This window comes from Lissotriton helveticus, chromosome 12 (assembly GCF_964261635.1).
Source record: "Lissotriton helveticus chromosome 12, aLisHel1.1, whole genome shotgun sequence".
NCBI classification, from domain to species: Eukaryota; Metazoa; Chordata; class Amphibia; order Caudata; family Salamandridae; genus Lissotriton; species Lissotriton helveticus.
In genome coordinates, this window is record NC_136073.1 from 780,911,445 (window position 1) to 780,919,849 (window position 8,405).

At 40.5% G+C, this 8,405-nt stretch overlaps 1 long non-coding RNA gene across 1 annotated transcript; it reads right to left on the reverse strand.

Annotated features, from left to right (window-relative positions):
• Nucleotides 1–1,550: 1,550 nt before the first annotated feature.
• Nucleotides 1,551–7,742, reverse strand: LOC144797838 (uncharacterized). Its single transcript, XR_013603476.1, has 2 exons — nt 5,151–7,742; nt 1,551–5,105 (listed from the first exon to the last, which is right to left on the reverse strand). It is a non-coding gene; the product is annotated as an uncharacterized LOC144797838 (long non-coding RNA).
• Between the last annotated feature and the right edge of the window lie 663 nt (nt 7,743–8,405).

An 8,405-nucleotide genomic window follows, 5' to 3' on the forward strand; every position in this document is an offset into this window, starting at 1 on the left:
CTGGGCATACACACACACAGTTTTTGAGCTACTATGGGCTGGCGTCTGTCTCCTTGCAGCCGCACCTGAGTACTTGACAGGTCTTTAAAAGACCATTTACTTGTTAACGAGGCTTTGTTGTTTTTCACCCTTTCTTATAGCCCCTGCATCTACACTCAGCCTCATGCTGAAAGAATCAGCCGCCCTGAAATTTTTAGTAGCCCCCCCGAAATTTGGCTCTAGTGGCGCCTCTTAGCACACGTCATTTCCAGTGCAGACGATGCACACAGAGCCAAATACCGGTGTGCAGGGGTACTGCTCATGAACATTTTCCGGATCCAGTCTGACGCCTGGGAAATTCGAAGGTAAGGAATCTGCGGCTAAATATAGTCTCTATCAGATATGGTTTTATAGAAGAGCCGTTTGTAAAAAAAGATATATAGTTTCTTTTTACCTACCTGTCAAGTTTGATTAGACCTTGATAGTGGCAAGGCGTTCCAAATCACAATCATCAATCGGAGTGGCTCTCATGTCAGTTGTCGGCATTGGACTGGATAACCAATCAACTTGACACTGCTTGCAAAACTTTATGCAAAAGAAAATGGCAGGGATGGGAATAGTGCTGAATCTATGAATTGGATCTGGTGGTTCCTTCCAGTTTTTGCAGTGCACTCTCAAGATTCTACTATTGTCCCTATAATAGGCACCAGTATATTTCACATGCTATTCAAACGAGGTTATTCAGCATAATTTATGTAGCCAGACATAAATAACTCACTTGTTTGTCTGAGAAACTTTCTCTTCAAATTAATTCCTATAACACATTGTACTTCCTTATGATGTTAGTATAAATCCATAGAAGATTAGCATTCTAACTCCATGCGTCCCTCCGATCGCGCCGAGTAATTTTCCCACATCAATTTCCCATTTCGCCAGCAGTTGCTGTACAGTATTTTAGGGGGGATACAAGAACATAAGGGGGACATAGACAACCTAGTGCGCACATTTTTACGGTTTTCAAATCAGCTTTGCAAAAGCATTGAATTTGTGGCATTATATATGCACACATAATATCCTAATATGTTATCAATAATCCTTAAAGGATAGCATTTCAGTCCCCTTACAGGGTGACTTATTTTAAAGATTGCTGTATGAAATTGTAAGTAACCTCTCTATATGTGTCATGAATGTAAAACTTCAGCTGGATATTTGTTTGTGTAAAACAAAAAATGATATTTCTCATATGGCATCTCATTCTTTACATAATCATATTATTTGTGGTAGGTACATCTGTGCTTTCCCCCAAAATTCCTTTATTGAAAATCTGGATGTCACTGTGCAGTTTAAAACAAAGTTAAACAAAACATTTGATCTAACCTCTTAAAACAACATTGAAGGTGACATCAAGACTATGCCATCAATATGATGTGGTAAAAATAATACTTAAATCAATTAATTCTGTGTGGTTTCATCAAGATCATTGTTGTAGTGATCAGCGTGGCTCAAATACACCTGAGTGACTTACCACACTCACCTATAGTTACCTAATAATAAGTCAGCCGGACAGTGGAGAAGAATAAACAAGCAATTTTATTAGGCCACAAACTCCCATATGAGAGGGCCCTGTCTGACCTCACTCTCTAAGAGTGTGCCGAGAGGACTGACTCATATCATCACAGTAACACATTATAATACAAAAAAGGCAGAGTAAAACACGCCCATACTGGAAAAGTACTGGACCCCGGAGAGGATAAACAATGGCCTCATACAAGAGGCATCTGCACCTGGAATTGCAACATTCTCTCTTCTGACTCCAAGGACACGGAGCCAGGCCTTAGCATCTCTAGCACATGAGAACAGAGTGATAAGGGGTTTCGCTAGTAGTTTCAGTCACAGTGAGCTGAGAGACAAAACTGCTGACATGTGGAATATTCCTATTCCTACGGGAGGGGGATGAGCAAGTGCAACTCGCACGCAAAGAGAAATGCTTCAAACATGGTGGCACACAGGCCAAGCTAAGAAGACTGAAATAATGTCACACGCATAAATGAATAACTAATAGAAGAATATAAACGTAAATGCATAAATGAATATATCAGTAGTTAGACACATTCTGCTAACTCATAAGCATAATGTATGCAGTGGGCGGGGCATGGAGAAATGAAACCTATCAGACCCTCCTTTTAGCAGACTGTGGCTAACTTTATTAACTAAAAGGAGAGCCTTTACATCAAATTCTAAGGGCCAGGACACTATACTGATCAAAAATATCATCATCAATAAGCATTAGCCAGTGAATTTCATGAAGTTCAACAGCATTGGAAACAGGATGTAGTCTTGTTGGCCTTCTGGAAACTCGTATATTGCTGGCACACATGGAGCAACAAGGGGGAAGGCAATAAACACAGAGGCAGCAAGTCAGTAATACACCTACATTTCCTACAACCCAGTCGGGGAGTCAGGAAATCAGGCTGTTGAAAGAATTTCACCCTACCAATCAAAGTGTACCAGCCCACGCAGCTATTCACAGGTGTCAAGGGAAGTGCCAGTAACCTGTCCTTCTTATATGCAGCGGAAAGGAGTAACCCACAAACCCAGCAATCTGTCACCTTACACAGCATGGTCATGGTCACATAAGTAGTGCAGCATGCTATAGGGCAGGAAATGCAGAGGCAACAAGTAAAAGAACAACCCCTGCCATACCTACTAGGACAATAATTATTCTCTGGGTGTGAGGCACCCTCCTTTTTGACTAATCTAAATACATCACACTTTAAGTCATGAGCAGGAATTAATGCAAATAAGATCAAACTGTCATCATCAAGGAAAACACCCGATTGAATCCAATACTGAGGCCTCACTTGCATTATCAGCTAGGACCTATATCTAACATCCTTGGAGTAAATATTTTATCAGGCTGAGAAATGTGTTTTACTAAACCACTCAAAGTATACTAACCCTCACAGCTACTTCCATAGGGCAAGAATACAAGCAACAATTTTCCACCCCTGTGTGTGTGTATGAAGGCAATGACCCACACACCCAATAATTGTTTTGCTGTTCTATGAATAACATGTGTCAGGTGCAACATTTGAATACTACATCATCCTAATGAACTCTCCAGTGCTCCTCTTCGTGTGGATCTAGAGTACCAATGATATTATCAGGTGGCGTTGAAATACTCATGAAGGTATGTGTCAAGCAACAAGAAACTAATTCTCTAAAGAGAAATATGAAAGCAACAGTAAGGATACAAACAAACTCAATATTAAATTTGTAGACCATGAGAACCAAAATGATCAGGGACATCTGGACAAGGAGCCGCAGGGGCTGCTCCTCCATGGGAATAGGAACATTCAAAACACAAATTTTCCTAGCTAAAATGTCCAAATTAAACTAAAGGAAACAATCTGCAACACAGCCAGCCAGAGGGGGGTCTTCTCCCTGTGTCCATCTGAGCCTCACAGGTAAGCTCGTATTATCCATCAAAAATTCAAAAATCATCTGCGTTGGAGCTGCACTTGCTAGCAACTCAAATGGAAAACAATCTTGGCCAAAGTCTTTCTTGCAGAATTTTAGCAACCGCCAATCCAGGTAGTGCCCTCTACAAATTCTGTCCAGTGTCTCGCTCAGTACACCAGATATGAATCTAACAGATACTAAGAGCACTGTATCTGTACCCTAAGACTAAAGTCTCTCCCTATCTCCTACTTTTCTTCTCCTGGTGTACCGCTCTTCTGTCGAGGCCATAGATTGTATAAAGTGTGAGCAGGTACCTTAGCAGACAAAACTGTAGATTCCAAAACAGATGGGGAACAGGGAAACCTGAAGCATAACCACTGGAGAACTGGCGGCAGCCTTTTGCACAGACAGAGCTGCCCCTCTCAAGTATTTCTGAGAAACGAACCACTGGGGAACTGGCGCAAAAGCGAAGAGTGAGTCCTCCATCTCGGTCAGGCCTGCCCTTTTCTTACCCAGAAATCACACACCTACAGCAGCTTCAGTGGTACCTTGGCTCCAAGCTAAACTTCCATTGGTATCTTCTGACGACGGGACTTGACTTGCACTTGAAGTTGGATCCGATGCTTGGGTCCCCTCTGGCTCGGGCTGTGTGACTCATTTCTATTGATGGACAGAACAAAGATCTTTAGACAAGGCATATGAATAAAATTCAAATTCAAAGAAACCAAATGAGGTCTAGTCTGTGCTTTCATATTTCTTTACCCATGTCAATTTGAAGGTGAACACATTGTACCTATCAATAAATTTGTGCACTGACATTAGGTAATACATTACATATCTGACTTTTCGCTGTATTACCTGTAGATGGACGTATGCATTTATTGAATTCTAAGAGAAGAGAAAAAAAATAAAACAAAACAGACATGTTGTATTCCCCCATTTGCACTTGAGAAACAGCAAAAAGGGAAGTTCAAACCGCTCTTCCTATAGCGAGTACACAGCGTCTACTTTATGAACCTTTACTGTTGTGCAAAACTTCAAACACTTCTAATATTCTTTTTCTTTACTCAAAACAACTATATGTTTGCTCATGACCATGCTCACATATTACTAATTTCTACAAATCTTTCATTTCTAAAAATATTTGTGCTGAGGATCACACAAGCATCTTTTCACCTTTTTCACTATTTAGACCATGTAACATTTTATTTAGGGGAAAACCTGTTCACCAGCTCTAATAGGGAATATCAGCTGAACTTTACCGGCTAACTGATAAGAGACTTGTACACCTTTACTTAGTGCTGCACAATAATGGTGTTGTTACCTAGGAATGTGACACAAAGGTACCGACCTATTGTTCCCTTCAAAGGTCAAATAAGGAAACACTAGTCAGGAGGCAACTCAAGACCTGGCTGTTCGAGCAGTAGCGGACCCCTTCCCCCCAAGCGCCTTGGGACCCTCCCGGGTGAGTAGCGCGCTATACAAGTGTTATGATTGATTGACTGATTGGGCTGTTCCCTTCCTTTCATCCCTATCCAATTAAAATAATTCTCTAATAAAAAAAAAAAACTCTCAGTTTACCCAACACTTGTAGAACAAAACTACCCACGTCTAATTCCCCTTTTAGATCAAACCAGGACAGGAGGGAGCAATACACATGTTACCTAGTTTTAATGTATATGAGAGCTAGCGGGGAGCTAGCCTCCTACCCCATTTTGACAGAAGGGAATCTGAAAAATATTTCACTTCGGTCAATACCATCAACCACTGGGTGTAGCCCTGAGCATAAACAAAATTCTAGGGGATACATAGCACTTTTGAGAGGGCTAGAACATCTTTTAGCACATGTAGAAATGTCATTGCCATAAAATGATATGTGTGCCTATTAATATCAACGTATCTGAGGAAGAGTAGTAAGGAAAAGGGAATGGAACTGGGACACAGCTGAAGTTCCCCATAACTAGGCACTATGCGACATTCATTAGGGAAACGGCGCAAAAGGAAAATCTATAAATGAACAAAAATTACTTAGGTAATGGTCAAGTGTGTGACACAACACCATGAGTACACCGTAGAACTCTCGTATTTTCCCTCCATACCCCTTTTAACCAAATAGACATACCCTGCTGAAGTGTTGTCTGTGAAATTTAGGGACCAGAACAAATTCCCCATAGAGGAGCCTGTTCTAGTATCAATAATAGAATTATCAAAATAATACAATACAGAGACATACAGAAAATAAAAACAAGCATACCAAGGCAGCAGGTATACTTGCTGTGTGAAGCACAGAAAGCATAGAAAATTCACTGTAACGCATGCAAATGAGCTGTGACACACAACACGATGCCATGCATTTCCTGCACAGTGAGCCTGTGGCCCAAAACCCAGCGTGCTGGCCTACTTAATTTATCAAGCTTAAGATCGATCAGCATACCATCCACGCAGAACAGAGCAAGCAATGCACAATAAGCCAAAGAAAACATAAAACACAGAATAGCACAAAGGCCACAAAAAGAAAACACAATATTAGTTACTCAAAGGACTATTTTTTTTTTCATGCATATACTCGCATCATGCGGCGTCAGTGCACACTTAATCTGTCTAGCACAAAGCTGCTTCAATACTCACCGTAACACACAGATAAAAAAAAAAAATTCCCATTGCACTGAAACGAAACAAATCAAAACACACACAAAAGAAACAACAACACAGAAAATATTGGACAAAAAGCAACCACTCAGTAAAAATACCTTTCACAAATACTTACCGTAAAACCTATGCTTGGAGCTCATTCACACCAGTTCACCGTTCACTTTCCATTCTGAAAACCCTGTCTGCTGTCTCACATAAGAACCATTTCTAACCTCTTTAACCGTCAGCCAAGAATATAAAACATTTAGCAGCATTGAAAATCACATGACAATCTGGTAATGGCATTTAATGCAGCATCAAAAGGGAAAAATATATATAAATTTACATTCACATCATTCACTTGTCATAAGCCAGGAATTTCCATATTTGCGTAAAAATGTTATTCTAGTTACTAAAATACCAAATGTTTCTGCATAGTCATCTGTCGCTGTGTAAATGAGCCCTCTTATAACCAATGCCATTTCTTAACTTTAAACAAAAGGGCGCCATATTCTCACCTCCAGAACATACTGAATACTCCAGTGCAAACTAGCAGACATTTGCACACTCAGCGGGTGGGGCACTGGACCCACTGCAATGGTGCCCCATGGGCAAACTGCATACAAATACTGTTACACACATATAGACATTACACACATATATACCTTCCCACCAGGCCGCTCCTATGAGCAACACAATCAATATTTTTACTTGCCCTCGCATCATCAGTACTCTCCACTGGTATCCACTAGCAAAGACACTAATCAGTATGCCAATCAGGGACCCCCAACTCAATTATTATTGAAATAGAAAAAATGTTATACTAGGACATTGTCCAACAGTGAAACAAAAATCAACACCAAAAATGGACACAACAGACAACCAATAAATCTCTTTTTACTGTTTGCCATTAAACTGCACACAAATTAATCGCTTACTGAATACCATTCAAACAATAGGAGTAACACTTCACTAGCATATTTAGTAAATTAATTTTTCTCAAAACAATCCTTCTTTTCTCAGGCTAGGTCATGTTAAAGTGTAATTCTCTATGTCCAAATGGAATAACCTGTTGAAAGTTATTCATAATTTTGTTCCTAAATCTAAATCACATGTGTTCTGAACAACTGCATTATACTTCAGTCTAAACCCTCATAATTATGCAGACTCGCTGATGCTGGCTCCAGCTGTGTATCTCTGCCTTCTGTGCCAGGAGCAGAGTCTCCTAGCCCCCCCCATAATCTTCTGCCTGCACTCCTCTCTCGCTCTCTCGGTGCTTCTGCGAACCCATTGGAATGTGGTTATCACACAAGGTCACATCTACTGTGCTGTGTTACCAGCATCTATATTTTCATTGTACATAATCTTCCCAGCTCTGCCCACACTCTCTCCCCTTCACTCAACCCTTCCAGAACCTAATAATATTCCCACACTGGTATTCTAAATTGTGGGCTGAAACACATTCATTCGACAAGTCATGTTTAAAACTAACTAAATAACTGCATTTCACTTTCACCGTCTGCTAAGAATTCTGGGCTGCTAGCCAGCCTTCCGCCTCCCCTGGCATTCACCACCAAGGTCAAATCTGCCTCGCGCTCGGGTCTGGCGCTGACAAAGCCAATAAGCCTTCCTAACTCTTTGTAACATTCAATAATTTAACACTATTTCGGCAAATACATTACTCATTCTATTTTTTTTTGTTTTTCACTTTACACTCTTCCCACATGCTATTAATATACATTCTAATTACTGGTAATCAAATCCCTTTTACTCCATCTTCTACTGTTCACAAATTGAGGGAATGGAAGAAACCAAATTCTTTTCCCATAGAGCACAGCCCTGCATGCACTTTTAAACTACACGAAAAACACACTGATAGTCAGGCACACCCATCTCAGATAGCTCACAAGGACCAGACAATCTAACTTATGCAACAAGACGCACTCACTTCATGCAAACAAACATTTACACAACCAAAAGACAGCCCACCGACTGCTCTCAACCCAAACCAATTATAACAAAATAAAACATGTTACATGAAATACATACCCCATCCTCTTAATCACTGCTCACATTGGCTCACTGAGCCACTAAAAGCAACTTTAAGTGTACACATTTTGTCTTCTTTTAAAACTAAAATTTCCTCTTTCTGCCACAACCTTAGGAAATCAACATGCTCTGACAGCAGTGCCTAGCAAACGATCTCTCTTGCAAGTGATCTATCTTAACTGCATCAGAAATATTAAACAAAATCAAGAGTCTTCTACAGGAGCGGGTTGGCTCTTGGCCAATCTGACATCAGTTGAACTGCAGCAACACCTAAAACATTGCAA